The sequence below is a fragment of the Salvelinus alpinus genome, chromosome 27 (assembly GCF_045679555.1).
Source record: "Salvelinus alpinus chromosome 27, SLU_Salpinus.1, whole genome shotgun sequence".
In the NCBI taxonomy this organism is placed as follows: domain Eukaryota; kingdom Metazoa; phylum Chordata; class Actinopteri; order Salmoniformes; family Salmonidae; genus Salvelinus; species Salvelinus alpinus.
The window spans coordinates 46,658,738-46,680,018 of record NC_092112.1 but is presented as its reverse complement, the minus strand read 5'-3'; the positions used below and the strand labels follow the sequence as shown (position 1 = coordinate 46,680,018).

Here is a 21,281-nt window from a genome sequence, read left to right as displayed (position 1 = left end):
CAAGTATGGAGTGGAATGGAGAATAGGAGAGAAGCAGAGTACTGATGTTCAGTTTATGGATGTATAGGTTAGAGGGTCAGTCATTCACACACACACACACACACACACACACACACACACACACACACACACACACACACACACACACACACACACACACACACACACACACACACACACACACACACACACACACACACACACACACACACACACACACACACACACACACACACACACACACACATTATACTTCAGCACTTTTATGTACTTACAGACTCATAGTTTTACAACGGCCATTAACCACCACAGCCCAAATGAGACGTTCACTGAAGAATCTATAAAATAATTATAATTTGGCGAATGATTAATTGTGGCCCCTTGAGCCTCACATATATACACACCCACACACATTCTGCAGTTCAACATGTTCAAGGATAACATTCCTGCTATAAAAAATGACTGTGGTCTCTCCATTAATGTTTAAAAAGTTAGCAGCACAGCTGTCGTAGGAAAGGAGAACCATTCATTTGTGAAATTACCATGGTAGGTTGAGTCTGTGGCTACGGCTTATGGCTGAGAGTAGGCTGGCTGTAACCTGCTCCCTGGCAGAGCTCCATGGAGGCGCAATGGACCAGATGAGAGGAGCTGTGGTCGCACGCCAGGGCAGAGCAAGGCCCCGACACCGTAACTATAGCCTTCTCAACTCCCACCCTCTCTCTAACAACAGGTTTCTCAAACCCCCTCTCTAACATCAGCCTTCTCAACCCCCTCTCTCTCTGACATCAGCCTTCTCAACCCCCCGCTCTATATCATCAGCCTTCTCAACTCCCCCTTTATAACATCAGCCTTCTCAGACTCCCTTCTCTCTAACATCAGCCTTCTCAACCCCTTCTCTCTAACATCAGCCTTCTCAACCCCCTCTCTCTAACATCAGCCTTCTCAACCCCCCTTCTCTCTAACATCAGCCTTCTCAACCCCCTCTCTCTCTCTAACATCAGCCTTCTCAACCCAACCTCTCTAACAACAGCTGTCTCAACCCCCCTCTCTAAGAACAGCCTTCTCAACCCACCCCCTCCCTAACATCAGCCTTCTCAACACCCCCCTCTCTCTGATATCAGCCTTCTTAACCCCCCCCCCTCTCTAACAACAGCCTTCTAAACCCCCCCTCCCTAACATCAGCCTTCTCAACACCCCCCTCTTTCTGATATCAGCCTTCTCAACCCCCTCTCCCTCTGACATCAGCCTTCTCAACCCCCCCTCTCTAACAACAGCCTTCTCAACCCCCCCTCCAACAACAGCCTTGTCAACCCCCCTCTCTAAAATAAGCCTTCTCTACCCCCCCCTCTATAACAACAGCCTTCACAAACCCCACTCTCCCTAACAACAGCCTTCTCAACCCCCCTCTCTAACATCAGCCATCTCAACCCCCACTCTCTCTAACATCAGCCATCTCAACCCCCACTCTCTCTAACATCAGCCTTCTCAACCCCCACTCTCTCTAACATCAGCCTTCTCAATCCCACCCCCCCAACAACAGCCTTCTCAACCCCCACTCTCTCTAACATCAGCCTTCTCAATCCCACCCCCCCAACAACAGCCTTCTCAACACACCCACTCTCTAAAATACGCCTTCTCAACCCCTCCTCTCTCTCTAACATCAGCCTTCTCAACCCCCCCTCTATAACAACAGCCTTCTCAACCCCCACTGTCTCTAACATCAGCCTTCTCAACCCCCCCTAACATCAGCCTTCTCAACCCCCTCTCGCTCTGACATCAGCCTTCTCAACCCCCTCTCTCTCTGACATCAGCCTTCTCAACCCCCCCTCTATAACAACAGCCTTCTCAACCCCCCCTAACATCAGCCTTCTCAACCCCCTCTCTCTCTGACATCAGCCTTCTCAACCCCCTCTCTCTCTGACATCAGCCTTCTCAACCCCCCCTCTCTAACATCAGCCTTCTCAACCCCCACTCTCTCTAACATCAGCCTTCTCAACCCCCCCTCTATAACAACAGCCTTCTCAACCCCCACCCTCTAACAACAGCCTTCTCAACCCCCCTCTCTCTAAGATCCGCCTTTTAAACCCCCCCCCCCCCCTCTAACATCAGCCTTCTCACCCCCCTCTCTAAGATCAGCCTTCTCACCCCCCTTAACAACAGCCTTCTCAACCCCCACTGTCTCTAACATCAGCCTTCTCACCCCCCCTCTCTAAGATCAGCCTTCTCACCCCCCTTAACAACAGCCTTCTCAACCCCGCCCCTCTTATACAACAGCCTTCTCAACCCCCACTCTCTCTAACATCAGCCTTCTCAACCCCCACCCTCTAACAACAGCCATCTCACCCCCCCTCTCTAAGATCAGCCTTCTCACCTCCCCTCTCTAAAATCAGCCTTCTCACCCCCCCTCTCTAACATCAGCCTTCTCACACCCCTCTCTCTAAGATGGACGGACACAGCTAGTAGTCTCTATTGTCAAACCGTGTGTCTTTGTCTGTGTCTGTTTCTGTGCTGACCAGCACAGGACAGCCCAGGCCAGGATAATAGTGACACCCTGTCAGGTTTTGGCCAGGACTGTTCAGGTTTTGGTCACTAGATGTCCCCATTGCACCTTTTTTGTACCTTTTGTTTTTTCCTTGCTCTAATTATTGTTTGCACCTGTGTGTCGTTCCCTTGTTAGTATTTAAACCCTGTGTGTTCCTCAGTTCTTTGCTCAGTGTTTGTATGTTAGCACCCAGCCCCAGCCTTGTTGTGAACATATTTCTCTTATTGGATTTTCCAGAGGTTCTCTGGTTTAGTGCTTGTGTATTTTTGAGTAGTCTTTTGAGGTTTGTTTTTCCCTGCTGTTTTTACCACTTTGTGGAGTTTCTTTGTATTTTGGAGGATATCCATTTTGTGCCTCTTGGCTTTATTTTTGGACGTGGTGGATTTATATTCTTTGCCTGAAGATCTTGTCCTTTTATTAAACCACCATTTCTAGTACTGCTGAGTCTGCCTCATCTTCTGGGTTCTGCCGACTATTAGTGACTGTTTCTCTCACCGGGTCCTGACACACCCATCTGCCAGTAGAGATAGTATCCCTTCATTTTCAAACCATAAATTCACTGTAAACTCTATAAAACCTGTATACCAAATCATACATCATTGAACACTTAAATGTTATATGTCTACAGGGAGAACACTGTCAGCTTGAGAATAGTTAAGACTGACTCAGAAATAAATACTTTACCCCTCTTTAATCAAAGCGCTCCTTCTTTGTGCCTGACCTTCTGTCAAATCGAGAGGTTTTTTCATGCTGTGTTGGTGATTTGTGATCACCATGGAGGTGGTGAGATTCAGCTCCAGAGCTTGAGTCCAGATAGGGAGCCCCAGACCATATACTGATTGGGAGAAAGTCCTGATACTGGGAGCTGGCCCTCGCTGATACCCGTCTCCCGATACCCCCCCGGTGCTGAGGTCATCATCCCCGTCACTCACACCAGTCGTATATCACTGCATGACATCATTGGTGATACAAACAGGAAACGCGTGGGTTCACACACACACCAGTACAATCTGTCGTCGGCATTATCGTACAATCTGTGAGTGTTATTGCTACTGCTCAGGTAACATAGCTAATTGTCTCATCTCAATATGACGTGTTGATCTCTGACCTGCTAAAATAACACAAATTAATTCCACCGCAGCTTTCTACTGCAGGCCTATCTGCCCTCTGAAATGAATAAAACGAGATGTAATGAGCATTTTCATATCAACCTCCACACAAGCCGCATACATCCAGCAAAGAAAATAGGTTTCAGAGCTGTTATCAAAATGAAGAGCCACAGGTACCACACACAAAAACATGCACACGGGGCACCTACTACAGCCATTTCCTCCTCTTTCATCCCCGATCGGAACGAAGGATGAAAAAATGATGGAAAATGTTCTACAGGGAATTTGACTGATTGGTCTGGTCAGGATGGGTTTGGTTTGTGTAAGCAGTGTAATGGGTGTTTAAAATGTGAAATGATCATTAAATCTGACCATTAAATCTGTATGACTGGGTAGAGTGTGAAGGAAGATGTTGTGGCAACGTGATAGTCCTAACAAAGGCACACGCAGACAGGATGGGTTGTTACCGCAGACACATTTACACTAACAAAGAAATCATGGAGGCCAATTCAATTGGAGTATGCTTGCTCAATCCAACATAAACTAGAGGGAAATGGCTTTTCGGCCTGCTGCTCCGTTACATATTGGGCAATTCCCGATTCTACTTCATATCAACTCCACTGCATCTTCCACAAAAGAGCATGTACAGTGCCTTCGGAAAGTATTCAGACTCCTTGACTTTTTCCACATTTTGTTAGGTTACAGCCTTATTCTAAAATGTACGTAATAGGGTCATTCCCCCCAGAAATGTCCGGGAACTTGCATGTGCCTTGGTAGAAGAGTGGGGAACATTCTCACAGCAAGAACTGGCAAATCTGGTGCAGTCCATGAGGAGGAGATGCACTGCAGTACTTAATGCAGATACTAGACACCAGATACTGACTGTTACTTTGGATTTTGACCCCCCCCCCCCCCCTTTGTTCAGGGACACATTATTCCATTACTGTCTCAGTTGTTGAATCTTGTTAAGTTCATACACGTATTTATACATTTTAAGTTTGCTGAAAATAAACGCAGTTGACAGTGAGAGGACGTTTCTTTTTTTTGCTGAGTTTATATATAAAAACTGAAATATCACATTTACATATCACCTTTACTCAGTACTTTGTTGAAGCACCTTTGGCAGCAATTACAGCTTTGAGTCTTCTTGGGTATGATATTACAAGCTTGGCACACCTGTATTTGGGGTGTTTATCCCATTCTTCTCTGCAAATCCTCTCAAGTTCTGTCAGGTTGGATGGGGAACATTGCTGCACAGCTATTCTCAGGTCTCTCCAGAGATGTTCGATCGGGTTCAAGTCCGGGCTCTGGCTGGGCCACACAAGGACATTCAGAGACTTGTCCTGAAGCCACTCCTGCGTTGTCTTGGCTGTGTCCTCCAGACGTGACGCTTGGTTTCATCAGACCAGAGAATCTTTTTTCTCATGGTTTGAGAGTCTTTAGGTGCCTTTTAGCAAACTCAAAGTGGGCTGTAATGTGCCTTTTACTGAGGAGTGGCTTCCATCTGGCCACTCTACCATAAAGGTATTGATTGGTGATTGGTGATTGGTGGATTGCTGCAGAGATGGTCGTCCTTCTGGAAGGTTCTCCCATTTCCACAGAGGAACTCTACAGCACTGTCAGAGTGAACATCGGGTTCCAAGGCCCTTCTCCCTCGATTGCTCAGTTTGGCCGGGCGGGCCAGCCAGCTCTAGGAAGAGTCTTTGTGGTTCAAAACTTCTTCCATTTAAGAATGATGGAGGCCACAGTGTTCTTGGGACCTTCAATGCTGCATGCATTTTTTTGGTACCCTTCCCCAGATCTGTGCCTCGAAACCCTGTCTCGGAGCTCAACGGACCAGTCCTTCGACCTCATGGATTGGTTTTTGCTCTGACATGCACTGTCAACTGTGGGACCTTATATAGACAGATGGGTGCCTTTCCAAATCATGTCCAATCAATTGAATTTACCACAGGTGGACTCCAATCAAGTCGTAGAAACATCTCAAGGATGATCAATGGAAACAAGGTGCACCTGAGCTCAATTTCGAGTCTCATAGCAATACTTATGTAAATGTTTTATTTACAAAAAGAAAAACTATAAATTTGCTAACTTTTCTAAAAAACGTTATTGCTTTGTCATTATTGGTTATTGTGTGCGGATTGCTGAGGATGATTTATTTTTTAATCCATTTTAGAATTTCGCTGTAATGCAACAAAATGTGGAAAAAGTAAAGGGGTCTGAATACTTTCCCGAAGGCACTGTAAAGTGTACATAAACCATTATACCAGTGTTTCCCAAACTAGGGGTCACCTGGTTTGAAAATGGGGTCCTGTGAGAAACTGAAAATATAAAACATTCTGCTCTGTTCATAGAACCGGGATTACGTCAGTAATCTCCGGTAGCCTCCAAATGATGCTGTTGTGATAAACGGTTTGTGTTTTCTTCCTACAAATTTGTCTGTGTCTTTTGAACGGTTTAAGCTACAAAATATAATGACTCCATCACTGAAAGATAAGACTCTAAGAAAGACTGTTCTGTTTCCCTCTGCAATGCCCAGAAGCTGCACAGGACTCGTTAGAAAAGAATGGACAAGACCAGGAACTAAATCAGACTGGCTTCAATGATGACGTTCTTTTCTACACAGAAGATTTAAAAAGAAATGATTGCCTGAGGATCTTCTGAACTTCCCAATACCTTTCTGAATCATTTTAGTCACGTCCTAGTCACTTCCTTCAGATTGAAATACGATCAAAAGTACTTTCAGACTGATTTGTAATAGACTGTCATAGTCCCAATGACAAATGTAAACATTGACCGTTGATGACATAACTTTCTTTTACATGGTGGGGTCTTAATAAAAATAAAGAAATCAAAATGGCGGTCGCAGGCCAAAATGTTTGGGAACCACTACAGTATACAGATGGTTTGTGTGCATGTTGAAAGGATTTTAATACGAGATACGTGCTACAGTATGACTTATACTCTATTCTGATTTATCTCACATGCATGTACACATACACAGTTAATATGATCAAGAAACTGAATTACATTGCATATAAATAATAAAAAATAACAGAATAACACTTACAACACTTAATTCAGCTCTGAGGGAAATAAGGCTGTCTGTATACTGCATGTACAGGTGAATGATGACAGGTGAAATGTGCTGGATCCTTCAGAACATAAAAACGGAATGAATAACAGTCTTTTTGACCCCCACCATATGGTTTGCATGTCATTACCTAATTGGAACCAAGTGCAGCTCCGAGCAGAGCTGTCATAACTTCCATTGCCAAGCTCACAAAGCCCTGCGGTAACTTGCTTCATACGCCCACGCTGGGAAACTGTTTACTACAGATATGCTAGAAAGCTGGTGATGATGGAGACCTTAGCAGAGCGTATGAGAGTCAACAAACTATCAGAAGGGTGTGTGAGACTCTGTCAAACAAACACGAGTGTGTGGCCCCTCTGGGCATGACTTGGGAGTCGAAACCCATAGAGTGACATTGACAGAGTTACTGATCGGCACAAGGGCTTTGGCTATTGGCTTAATGATGGATGGCATGGTTGACTAGCTTGAAGTGTTGATGAGAGAAGTGATGCAGGAACCTTGGGTTGAAGCGTCTATTGACCAACACAGAGATAACGCTGATGACAGAAGGCATGCCCTGACTAAGTGCTTTAAAGTCACCATACTTTAAACCGCAGATCTCATGGTCCTGTGTATGTGTGTGCATGTGAGAGAGAGAGAGAAAGAGGGGGGGGTAAAAAGAAAGAGCGTGAATGAGTGAGTGTGTGCGCACATGTCTGCTGGTTCTCCAGTAATCTGAAGCATGTGCACAATAACAGTATGACAGTGATGGATGTCTGACTGTTCACGGCACAGTGGTGTGAGTCTGTGTGTATGTGTGAGGTGGTGTGTGCTCAGATAAGAGAGCTAAGGGAAAAAACACAGGTCAGACATAAAAACATCAGCACAGGTTTTAGACGCCGTGCTGAAGACGTGTCTGCCCTGTAATAAGAAAGGATGGAGAGAGAGGAGAATGGATGAGTCCTGTCTGTTCCTTTGCTCTCCTAAGAAGAATAAAGGGGTTTCTATTGGAAAAACAAATGTTTGCCATATGTTTATAATCGCTCACTCATCCTTTTTGTATATTGTCAGTAAAGTTCATAGATGCACTAAATATGGCTTCATTTTCGAAAAATGCCCTTGAGAGATTTCCTATTGGAAATTAAATGATGTGGACTGTATTTATGTTTACAATACTAGTATCTGTACGGGAGTTGCAGCGATGAGACACGACTGTAACTACCAATTGGATAGCATGAAATTGGGGAGAAAAAGGGGTAAAAGTTTAAAACGAAAGAATCTGAAAGCTACATGTGTGTTCTCTATCGGGTTGTGATTTTGTGTTCTAACCATTGCCGTGGCCATGGCTCAGTGTTGCCAGTTCCATAGCTGTCATTATGGGATTTTTGGGGCTGAGCTCATTACTGAATAGCTTCTATTGCCCTGGCAACAACAAAAGAGAGCCTTATTCCCCAGAGACACTGTACAATAGCCTTGTCATGCCATGAATTCCATAAGAAGTTGGCTAGAGACTAGAAACAGACTGGCAATCAAGCTAACTCTACACCAACACATTGCAATCTGCTCGTGCCACTTCTTGCAGTGGCCAAGAGGAACAATGATCTGGGTAGAAGTTACCCTGGAGAACTGCTTAACAGCTTACCCTCCCCAAATCCTTAACCAATTAATAGAGAACTGACCTTAGATCAGTAACTTCATCCATGACATCATACTGTATCATGCCAGGGTGTCGCTGTGGACAGAGTGACCGCTGACCTGAACAACCTCTATACATGACAATGTCAGTCATACTGACCTCAGATCAGTAGTTAGAGTACTGAAGAGTCATACTAACACACTGACACACATCTCAGTAACAAAGAAATGTTACAAATACTTGAGAGCCACACTGACCTAGTAACAGTTAGACCTGCATATGAGAGTTGACATGGTCAACAAAGAGAAAAACTGAGTTGAGATCAGCAATAACAGCATCAGAGAAGTGCAGGAAAACGTTATTCCATATGACAGCACAATCTACATTCTGACTTCACATCAGCCAAAAACTGTGCCTGAGAATTTTTTTTACCTCAAAGCACTACACATATACACACACACACACGCACGCACGCACACACACACACACACACACACACACACACACACACACACACACACACACACACACACACACACACACACACACACACACACACACACACACACACACACACACACACACACACACACACACACACACACGCGCGCACACACTGGGCTGAGCGAGAGGTCCACCAGCTGCACTTCAAAGAGAGAAAGAGAGAGAGAGAGGGACTGTGAGATGTCAATTAAATGTCCATCTCTCTCTCAAAGCAGAAGCAGAAAGATGGAGAGAAGAAGCGGGTAACATATGTAAAGTTAATTGCCAAAATAAATGAAACACTTGAGTGAATGAGGGATGCAGTATATTGAAAACAGATGCTTCCACACAGGTGTGGTTAATGAGTTAATTCATTAACATCCCATCATGCTTAGGGTCATGTATAAAAATACCCAGTTGCCCATTATTTTGGCTACCATGGCTAGAAGAAGAGATCTCAGTTACTTTGAAAGAGGGATCTCTAAGGAGCATAGGTGTAAAAGATGTCTGTATGTCTGAGTGTGTGTGTGTGTGTGTGTGTGTGTGTGTGTCTCAGTCACCAGATCTCTACCCAATTGAACAGTTATGGGACATTCTGGAGCGGCGCCTGAGACATTGTTTTCTACCACCATCAACAAAACACCAAATTATGACATTTCTCGTGGAAGAATGGTGTCGCATCCCTCCAATAGAGTTCCAGACACTTGTAGAATCTATGCCAAGGCGCATTGAAGCTGTTCTGGCGGCTCCTGGTGGCCCAAAGCTCGATTAAGATACATTGTAAAACATTGTAAAACAACCCCAGCGTGGGTGTCAAGGTAATGAGGGATGGTGCTCAGTGTCTCAACCCCTCCCGCCCCTTCCTCTCTCTCATCCTCCTCCACAGACAGGACCGGGGGATCATATGTGTCGTGACATGATTAGTGGTGTTATAGAGCAGAAAGGCTGCAGCAGTGGTCATGAAGGTTTCCTCACTTCCTCTGTAAATCTGGATGTCCAGGCAGGACACGCCAAACGTGACAGCTGGTGATGTCATCCATCCTCCCCCTGTTGGTAGTGTGGGGTGGTGGAGATGTGCCCTGGCCTGGCACAGACCAGCGGGTATATAGTTATACAAAGTGGTGGAAAAAGTACCCAATTGTCATACTTGAGTAAAAGTAAAGATATCTTAATAGAAAATTACAAGTAAAAGTGAAAGTCACCCAGTAAAATACTACTTGAGTAAAAGTCTAAAAGTATTTGGTTTAAAATATTCTTAAGTATCAAAAGTAAAGTATAAATCACTTCAAATTCCTTATATAGCCATATTATTTAGTTATATATTTTTTATTTATTGATAGCCAGGGCACACTCCAACACTCAGATATCATTTACAAACGAAGCACATGTGTTTCGTGAGTCCGCCAGATCAGAGGCAGTAGGGATAACCAGGGATGTTCACTTGATAAGTGTGTGAATTTGACACTTTTTATGTCCTGCTTTAACATTCAAAATGTAACAAGTATTTTTAGGTGTCAGGGAAAATGTATGGAGTAAAAAGTACATTATTTTCTTTAGGAATGTAGTGAAGTAAAAGTAAAAGTTGTCAAAAATATAAATAGGAAAGTAATGTACAGATACCCCCCCAAAAATGACTTAAGTTATAATACTTTAAAGTATTAGTTAAGTACTTTACACCACTGGTTAAACAGAGCTGGGCTGCCTGGCACAGAGCACAGTATTAGAGAGATGGCGCTTTGAATACAGCACCCAGGCTGTACACTGGAATCCCTATCTATTCATTAATAGATTCCATTCTGTTTGAAATCCCGTCACTTCCCTTACATTTTTTTGGGGGGAAAAGTTACGTAAAAAAACACATGTATGAACACACGTGTGAACAATGTGGAATTTGTATAAGAGTCAGATGTGGTTTTCAGACACGTGTGAAGTTTCACATGGATTTTCAAGTGGCAAAAACACATGATATTTTCACGAGTCAGACCTGCTTTTCAGACACGTTTGATGTTTTACATGGATTTTTCACGACTCAGATTTGGTTTCCCGGCGTTTCACATGTGATATTGAAACTTTCACATGTGCTTTCTTTTGTAACCAGCGGGATTACACCCCGGGTCTCCCATGGGAGAAACTAATGTCTTGACCATTAGACCAAGCACGCCGACACCGGGTTTCTCTTCCAATGTGTAGTATATTTATTATACATTTCTCTCTGTAAAGATTATGCATGTTGGATGTATCTAGTGAACGCTTTCAGACAATGCAATTCATCATATCAACAACAAATTATTGTGTACTTAAAATTGCAAAGAGCTAACTCGAGTTAACTGATTAACTCTATACAGAGCCCTACTTCAAAACCATCTCTTTATAGAAAAGTACACTACATGGCCAAAAGTGGAGCTGTACGGTCAGACTGGCGTAACCACGGAAACAGAAACAATAACATCTCCTCTGTTATGAACACTTGACATACTCTAAATGACCAAAAGTATGTGGACACCTGCTCTTTGAAAATCTCATTCCAAAATCATGGGCATTAATATGTAGTTGGTCCCCCCTTTGCTGCTATAACAGCCTCCGCTCTTCTGGGATGGCTTTCCACTAGATGTTGCAACATTGCCGCAGGGACTTGCTTCCATTCAGCCACAAGAGCATTACTGAGGTCGGGCACAGATGTTGTATGATTAGGCCTGGCTCGCAGTCAGCGTTACAATTCTCCCATGGAGTTGAGGTCAGGGCTCTGTGCAGGCCAGTCAAGTTCTCGACAAAACATTTCTGTATGGACCTCGCTTTGTGCACGGGGGTATTGTCATGCCGAAACAGAGAAGGGCCTTCCCCAAACTGTTGCCACAAAGTTGAAAGCATAGTATCATCTAGAATGTCATTGTATGCTGTAGCGTTAAGATTTCCCTTCACTGGAACTAAGGGGCCTAGCCAGAACCCTGAAAAACAGCCCCACACCCTTATTCCTCCTCCACCAAACTTTACAGTTGGCACTATGCATTGGGGAAGGTACTGTAGCATTCTCCTGGCATCCACCAAACCCAGATTAACTGCCAGATTGACAGATGGTGAAGTGTGACTCATCACTCCAGATGACGTGTTTCCACTGCTCAATAGTCCAATGGCGGCAAGCATTACAACACTCCAGTCGACGCTTGGCATTGCGTATGGTGATCTTAGGCTTGTGTGCGGTTGCTTGACCATGGAAACCCATTTCATGAAGCTCCCGACGAACAGTTCTTGTGCTGACTTTGCTGCCAGAGGCAGTTTGGAACTCGGTAGTGAGTGTTGCAACCGAGGACAGACGATTTTTACGCGCTACGCACTTCAGCACTTGGTGGTCCCTTTCTGTGAGCTTGTGTGGCCTACCACTTCGCTGCTGAGCCGTTGTTGCTCCTAGACATTTCCACTTCACAATAACAGCACTTACAGTTGACCGGGGCAGCTCTAGCAGGGCATAAATTTGACGAACTGACTTGTTGGAAAGGTAGCATCCTATGACGGTGCCATGTTGAAAGTCACTGAGCTCTTCAGTAAGGCCATTCTACTGCCAATGTTTGTCTATGGAGAGTTCATGGCTCTGTGCTCAATTTGATACACCTGTCAGCAGCGGGAGTGACTGAAATAGCCAAATCCACTAATTTGAAGGGGTGTCCACATAGTTTTGGCCACGTTAGCAATTAACATGCGACCATTAGATACAAACTTCAGCAAAAGTAAACTTTGAAAATGCATATCATTAGCGTGGTTCATATGTACACATGGAAACACACATGTAAACCCTCGTTTGTAAAAAGAAAACAATTTCAGAGCCCCAACATTTATAACGTAACAAAGAAAAACACATCTGAAACACCATCTTGTTCTCATGAACTTGCATACAAAAGTTGGCTACACTAATGTACTAAATGGGAAAATATCACTTGTTTTTCACTCAAGTCAAAACAATTAAATTATACATCAAAATGACCAGAACTTCGACACAGTTTAGTTAAACGTGTTATTTTTTGGTTTTGAAAATGTAACCATGCGTACAAACCAGAAAACAGGAGACAAGGAGAGCTAGCTTCTCTTGTTCTTTTCACTGGCCATCTTCCAACGATCACGGACAAACGTAGGAAGAAGTGAGGCACGTGCCTGCAGCAGGAACACTCCGAATGCCTCTCCCTAGTGGTAGTGCTAAGTACACAGTGCAACACCATGGAGGACTACAATGGATGGCACCGAAATAAGTGGATGGCTCAGAAATAAGACATTATTATTTTTAACGCGCTTGAATTATTATACTAGGCTAAGTTACCTTTTTACAGAATGGAAATACAGCGTTTTCAATTCCACATTGCTGCTGCAACATGTTAACATCACCTTTTCAAATGTGAGGATGACACTATTTCAGGCCCACATGTAAACTTGCAAATCCACATGTTAGTTGGATTTTCACATATAAAAGTTGTAAAACTGCAAATTCGATTTTCACGTTTGAACGTTTTATTAATGCAGTTCCTCGTGAGAGTTATATTTTCACACGCGAACGTGGAATTCCACACGTGAAAGTGAGATTTTCACATGTGGAGTTTTCTTACATGTGAAACTGCAAATTTCACATGTGAAACGACAAATCACATGTGAGGTGAAAACATGTTATTCTCCTCATGTGAAAAAAATGGTGTTAACATGAACTCTAAATGTAATATACTCAACAAAAATACAAACACAACATATAAAGTGTTAGTCCCATGTTTCATGAGCTGAAAGAAAAAGCCCAGAAATGTTCAATACGCTCAAATTTCTGTCTGAAATAAAGCCCATTTGTGGGGAAAAACTCATTCTGATTGGTTGGGCCTGGCTCTGCAGTGGGTGGGCCTGGCTGCCAAAGCCCACCCAAGCCCACCCATGGCTACACCCTTGCCCAGTCATGTGGTGAAATCCATAGATTAGGGCATAATTTTTTTTTTTTTCTCAATTGACTGATTTCCTTATATGAACTGTAACTCAGCAAAATCTTTGAAATTGTTGCTTGTTGTATTTATATTTTTGTTCAGTACACATGGCCTAACTGCTTTTCAACCCAACAATCAGCTGTTTGGTAGGCGTGCGCTGCCCGAAATTTCATGCTTAAAGCAATCCAAAGTACATTTTTCAAAGAAGCTAACGATCTTCTGTGGCCAAATCATGCTCTCTGGTGTACTATTTTGAATGATCGTGTGATGGGAATGTTCATGTTTGTGCTTTTCTTATAACTCCTTTTCTGTGTTCTATTCATGTGCTGTTCTATAAACCAATTTCTGTGTTCCTGCACGTGACTGACTGAACCAATCCTCACTATCAGTATCTGCAACTTGGCAGTATGCCCAGACCTTGTTTTGAGAACGAAAGATATCTCCGTTTCAAGGTCACATGAATGAAACGAAACGTTAGGGATGAATTAATTATGCGAAATCATGCAATTATAATTTGTCTGTGTATAGCCGTATATAAGGGAACTGCTGGGACTGCCCCAGCAGAGCGCCTGATTGACATGTGTACTATGGTGCATTGAGTTGGTTGGAACCTCTCCAGCGCGTTGACAATAAACAATGATTCATATTGAGATTGACTTCGAGTATCCCTGTGTACGAATATCCACAACAATTGTATGTATTTGTGTATAGGCACGAGTAATTATGTAGCACATTTTGGTACGTTTTATTTCAATTTACTTTAGGGGAAGACAGCTGGCAAACTGTCTGGCACTGTCTCTACGCTCTGCTTTCTTAAAGCCTAGTGGATGCCGACATCAATGTGGAAGTAACCGGCGCATAAAACAGCTGGTCAAGTTCAAATGGCGACATCAAATTCAAAGCAATCGGCGCACTGCCTAAACGGCTGACTGGCAAGGCAAACTGTCTGGCACTGTCTCTACGCTCTGCTTTCTTAAAGTGAGAGAACGATGTGCAGGACGGCAGCCGCTGCATTGGATTGATTTTAGCAAACTTTTTTGTACATTTTTGGTCTTGAGCTATATAAACCCAACTGACCCCCCCCCCCCCCCCCCGTGTATAGCTTCATCCATGTACTAAGAAAGTCCAAGCATGAACAATACAAAACAAAACAGCAGGCCTTCTTGGGGAGGTACCCTGGGAGGCCCTTGGCCCCATACCTCCTTCCCCTCCTCTATCACTCATTCTCCTCACTCCCTCTGTTCCCTTGTTTCTTGTTAGCTGGCTGCTGCTCCAGATGTCGACCCCAGAGGCCCGGGCAGGAAGAGAGGGAGAGAGGGAAATAAAAAATAGAGCTCTACACTCCCTCAGAAACATAGATCTTTGTCAAAGCCCCTCGCCTCTAAACACACACTGAACAAGGACCGGCCGTGTACGTGCACGCTTGTTTCTGTGTTGTCTGTGTGTGTGCTTGAGATCAATAAAGAGAGATCAATAAACAGCCGTGAGGCTGAATGTATTGATATTTAGCAGGGTTCTTGATTTGGCTTGGTGTGAGGCTTTTGTTCTCGGTCAACGGCCCAGGAAAAGGAAATCAATAGAGGCTTGAGAGGCTGACGATAAATAGTCATAAAGCCTGATCCATTCATCCCTCTCTCTCTCTCTTCATCCCTCTCTCTGCCTGTCTGGCTCCAGAGAAGAGATCTGAGGCACCGCTCACACTGTCATGTACTGGAGCACCAAGGAGCAAAAGGGCTAATTGTGGCTAGTGGAGCCAAACACAAACAGATATAAACACACACACACACACACACATTCACACACAGACAGGCAAGCACCAGGAGGCACACACGCACCCAGCACGAGGCCGTGCAGTGAGGATCAGCTAGCGTCGTGACTCAGCAGCATCAGTCAGTCAGTCAGTCAGAACGCAGAGGCACGCGTCACAGAGTTTCAGTTAACACGCCAGCTCTCCCAAGCCAACCCACTCTGAAATCAGTTACACTCTCCGTGAAACCCCTGTCGAAAGCTCCAATTTCTCTACCCGTTTCAAGACAAGTCCTCGCAGCAATTCAACTCGGGCGACTTCTCTTTCGCTCCGTTCACAAACTCTTCCAGAACGTTGAAATCGCTGACCGTACAAAGAAATAAAAGAACAGAGAAAATCTTGCCCGGGAAAATGAAATTAAGGAACCTCACAAACAGGGGTACAAGTACTCACCACTGCAGTGGAGCCACGGACAGTCCAAGTGTTTCAGAGGGAATGGTCTGTAACTGTACTGCTTACTGTATGTGCCTCTCTCAGAGCGGGAGCAACAAGTAGAGTACAGTAGGCTAGGGAACAATGCATGGCTTGGCGGAGCAGCAGAACAGAGCAGCAGAGTAACAGAGGTCCAGTCATGAAGCACAGATCTGATCTACTCAAGGGGTGGGAGGGGGCTAGCTACATGCTCCCTTTCGCTGTGTCTTTACCCACACTGTATGTCTTCCCGCCTCGCTCTGTCGCTCTCGCTCTCTCTTCCTCCCTCTCTCTCTCACAGCTGCAAGCTCACAGTGGGACCGGTTTGGTAAGTATGACTGGCGTATTCCTGTTGTAACATAGGAAGAGGAGCCCCACCTAAAAACGAAAAACTGATCCCGGGCCAGCCCCTCCAACCAGCCCAGCTGGCTGCTGTGTGCTAGGAGCTGACGGGCTGCCTGCGTGCCTGCCGCAAACTCATATTGAGTCATTTGTCTGTCATGGTCGTGAATATCAAGACCAAATTACAGGGCTCTTCAAATTCTTTCTTCCAACTCTTCAACTCTCAAGTTCCCTCTCTTTCCCTCCTTCTCACTCTCTTGCTTTCTCTCTCCTCTGTGAAAGGCCCTCATTTAAAAATGGCCTTCATACAGGGAACGGAAGAAGAAGAAGAGGGGGAGAAGCGAGGGAAAAAGTAACAGCTGAAAAGCAACTATTATTTCAATGAGTCACTCAGTGAGGTTGGGGTTTTTCAATGTTAAATCGGGAGGAGAAGAAGAAATAAAACATCATCCTGCTTTGCAACGATAGAGGGCCTGACAACACCCTAGAGCCGTGGGAGAGAGGAAATGAGCGAAAGAGTAGGGGAAAGAGACAGAGGGCAAGGGGGGACAGACAGGGAGTGGGAAGATGACCAACAAGCCCTCCCTGTTCTTCTCATGAACCCAAAGGGAGGGACGGGGCTGACAGAGTCAAACAGACTCGCTGACAGGCATAAGCACCCACAATCCACCACAGCAGTGAGGTCACATGGGACAGTTGTGGACATGGAAATATAATGAAATTCTTTCGATTTCTATGGTTGTGGAGACAAGAACTATAGCAGTGATGTCATATACAGCAGTGATGTCATACACAGCAGTGATGTCATATACAGCAGTGATGTCATATACAGCAGTAATGTAATATACAGCAGTGATGTCATACACAGCAGTGATGTCATATACAGCAGTGATGTCATATACAGCAGTGATGTCATATACATCAGTAATATCATATACAGCAGTGATGTCATATACAGCAGTGATGTCATATACAGCAGTAATGTCATATACAGCAGTAATATCATATACAGCAGTAATGTCATATACAGCAGTGATGTCATACACAGCAGTGATGTCATATACAGTAGTAATATCATATACAGCAGTAATGTCATATACAGCAGTAATGTCATATATAGTAGCGATGGCATGTACAGCAGTAATGTTATATACAGCAGTAATGGCATATACAGCAGTGATGTCATATACAGCAGTAATGTCATATATAGCAGTAATGTCATATACAGCCGTGATGTCATTTACAGCAGTGATGTCATATACAGCAGTAATGTCATATAGAGCAGTAATGTCATATAGAGCAGTAATGTCACATGGGACAGTTGTGGACATGGAGATATAATGAAAGTATTTCAATTTCTATGGTTGTGGAGACAAGAACAAGACAAGAACTACAGCAGTGGTGTCATATACAGTAGTGATGTCATATGGAGAGCAGTGATGTCATATAGAGCAGTAATGTCATATACAGCAGTGATGTCATATAGAGCAGTAACGTCATATATAGCAGTGATGTCATATACAGCAGTAATGTCATTTACAGCAGTAATGTCATATACAGCAGTGATGTCATACACAGCAGTGATGTCATATACAGGAGTAATATCATATACAGCAGTAATGTCATATACAGCAGTAATATCATATACAGCAGTAATGTCATATACAGAAGTAATGTCACATGGGACAGTTGTGGACATGGAGATATAATGAAAGTATTTCAATTTCTATGGCTGTCATATACAGCAGTGATGTCATATACAGCAGTGGTGTCATATACAGCAGTGATGTCATATACAGCAGTGATGTCATATACAGCAGTAATGTCATATTCAGCAGTGATGTCATATACAGCAGTGATGTCATATACAGCAGTAATGTCACATACAGCAGTAATGTCATATACAGCAGTGATGTCATACAGAGAGCAGTGATGTCATATACAGCAGTGACGTCATATACATCAGTGACGTCATATACAGCAGTAATGTCATACAGCAGTGATGTCATATAGAGCAGTGATGTCATGTACAGCAGTGATGTCATATTGCACAGTCGTGGACATACTGAAGAGATCCTATCAAATGTCTAATTAAATTAGTATTCTAATTCCTAATTGTATGGTTGTAGAGACTCGAACTGTTGCAGTGATATGGGACAGCTAATAAAGCCTAAACTCACCAAAGGCATGCGTACCTGGCGTGCGTGTGATTTATTTTAGAATGCATTGCTTTGAATGGTAATGACCCAACTATGCTACATCCTGTTGAGACCAGCTAGACCAGCTTTCACAACATTTACACACAGTCAATACGCTGTCTAATGGCAAACATTTCAAAAAGCAACTCACAAATGCACGACTGTGGGTAACACATTTAAGTGGTTGGAAAACAGCATACCCTGTGTGTATGTAAAGGTCCAGTCAATATTTTGAGCTATTTGATTAATAACCTTATGATGCTATTTCTGATACACTCACCCAACCCGTGGTGTAAAGTACTTAAGTAAAAATACTTCAAAGTACTACTTAAGTACTTTTTGGGGGGTATCTGTATTTTACTATTTATATTTTTTACAACTTTTACTTTTACTTCACTACATTCCGAAAGAAAATTCCTAACTTTTTACTCCAGACATTTTCCCTGACACCCAAAAGTACATTCTGAATGCTTAGCAGGGCAGAAAACGGTCCAATTCGCACACTTATCAAGAGAACATCCCTGGTTATGCCTACTGCCTCTGATCTGGCGGACTCACTAAACGCAAATGCTTTGTTTTTAAATGAGGTCTGAGTGTTGGAGTGTGACCCTGGCTATCCGTAAATAATAAAAACAAGAAAATTGTGCCGTCTGGTTTGCTTAATACTTTACTTTTACTCAAGTATGACAATTGAGTACTTTTTCCACATACTGCACCCAAACACCCCCTCACATGAATCAGGACTAATCATAGCATGGGTTTCCACACAAACCGATTCACACAAACCTTTATCATACATAATGAAAGCCTGTGTTCCCAGACTCTATCATTCATATTCTAATCCAGGAACAGGATATACATTCAGATGGACGCAAGGTCAAACACACTGACTCCTTGAACTAAATAATTATACGCAGTCTGGACTTGGATGACCCCCACACAGACAGACACATGGAAACATTTCACTATAACCAGCTGCTCTTTTAAAAGCTTACTGGGATGATTCAAAATGTCGGCCTGAGACTTCAAAGAACAGAGACGCACCAGATAAATACTCTTGCTCGACTTGGTCTGCTTGCTTGAATAAATAGGTCAGAGGTTATAGACATGGATGAATTAACATGTTGACAGGGCAAAGCACTGAAATGCCCATTAATGTATAGCAGAGAGAAAACATTGACTGTAGCTACCACGAAAGTTCCCTCCCCAAAAAATGTCGGCACTGAGCACATTTCAGGTCTGCTGAGTGCAAACTTCAACGTTGTGAAAATTCTGTTTCACTTCCGGCATGCGTTTACTGTTAACACTTAGGCTGTACTCACTTTTAAGTTACAGTTTTAACAGTGGCCATGTGGGCTACTGTGGTTATTTGATCATAATGTAGGCCTACCAGAGTGGCCTACCATCAAGAACAACGGAGAAAATGCATCCGATAACATTTTAACATGGAAATAGCTGTTCTATAGTTCAGCCTACAGTAGCAGCCAATCTGTGGTGTTTCATTTAGGCCTACATTCCATGAGACTTTTGAAATAAACATGCAGGGCTTGACATTAACCTGTTTATCCACTTGTTAGTCAGACAGGGAAGTGACTGAGAACATTCTGTCGTTTGATGCAAGAAACCACTTTACAAAATAAAATGCATTATTATTCCAGATAATCAGACAAATGATGCTACCCTCTGCCTTTCAGCTACTTAGCTTATTCAAGCATGTCAAAAAAAAAAGAAGCTCTTTACCTGACTCGCTTTTCAAAGATGTCTAGAAATGTGTATGTTTTGTGCTCTTGTAGGAAGCAATCACTCCCCTACTGCTGACTACAAATGATCTATAATCTATAACTCACTAACTAGCAAAGGATATGAACAAAATGTGCACATGTGGCTACATGCAGCTCTCGCTTTGATCTCACAACAAGCGCAGCTACTCTCGACCCCTCATGCTGTAAACACAGTCCAGTTCAAAGTAAATGGCACAGATCCATATATGGCAATGGTCTATTTTCATATAGGCCTACTGCAGCTCTGATAGTTTATGCAGCACCGGACTGTGGAGAGTACGGGCTGAGTCATGCATGTCAATGCAATATAATCCTACTCCGATGCGTTCTGTATACAACAAAATCTCTTGCATTGTTCATGATGTTTCGGTATGTTGCATTGACAGTAGCTACTATTGCATTGATTCGATCAATTTTGTCAAAGTAAAGGGAAACGTTGCTAGTGTTAACAGGGAAAACTCTAGAACAGTGATCACCAACCTTTTCTGAGTCAAGATCGCTTTGAGTCAAAATGCAAGCCGAGATTTACCGCTCCTAAAGTTTTTTAGCATGACTTAAAAAAAGTAAGCTTATGCAACATTAACCAATTAAAAACAGTACTGTAGCAATGATGTTTGTGCAGTGAGCTATAGGCCTAATACATTATCACCACATATTGGCTTTGCTTGAATTGCCCTGCCAGTGCATTGTTGTTCAGGCCATTTAAAAATATATATTTTTCCAAATTTGATGTAGATCACACCGGTAATAGATCCGTTGTTGTATTACTTGTGAAGCACAGCTGAGTGAGCATACATTTAAATATTTTGCTTTTTATTTTTTATTTTACTGGGCTGGTGGTGCCTCCATCTGATGGTCAGTCTCAGCGGAGGGAGAGAGCAGCAGACTGAGGGTCCGTCTCTCAACAGCCCTCAGCTCTCCCTTTTCCTTCACTGACACTGACCAAAGAGGGA

General features: G+C 43.4%; 1 protein-coding gene across 4 annotated transcripts in view; it reads right to left on the bottom strand.

Annotated features, from left to right (window-relative positions):
- LOC139556658 (SAM and SH3 domain-containing protein 1-like) overlaps positions 1 to 21,281 on the bottom strand; it is a 337,727-nt gene that overhangs the window by 121,901 nt on the left and 194,545 nt on the right. The window contains exon 1 of one of the 4 annotated variants that reach the window (XM_071370886.1): positions 15,990 to 16,383. The exons of the other annotated variants lie outside the window; for them this stretch is intronic. The gene's annotated coding sequence lies outside the window, so the exon portion shown is untranslated. Of the gene's footprint in view, positions 1 to 15,989; positions 16,384 to 21,281 lie in introns of those variants that run through there. 4 annotated transcript variants of the gene reach the window in all.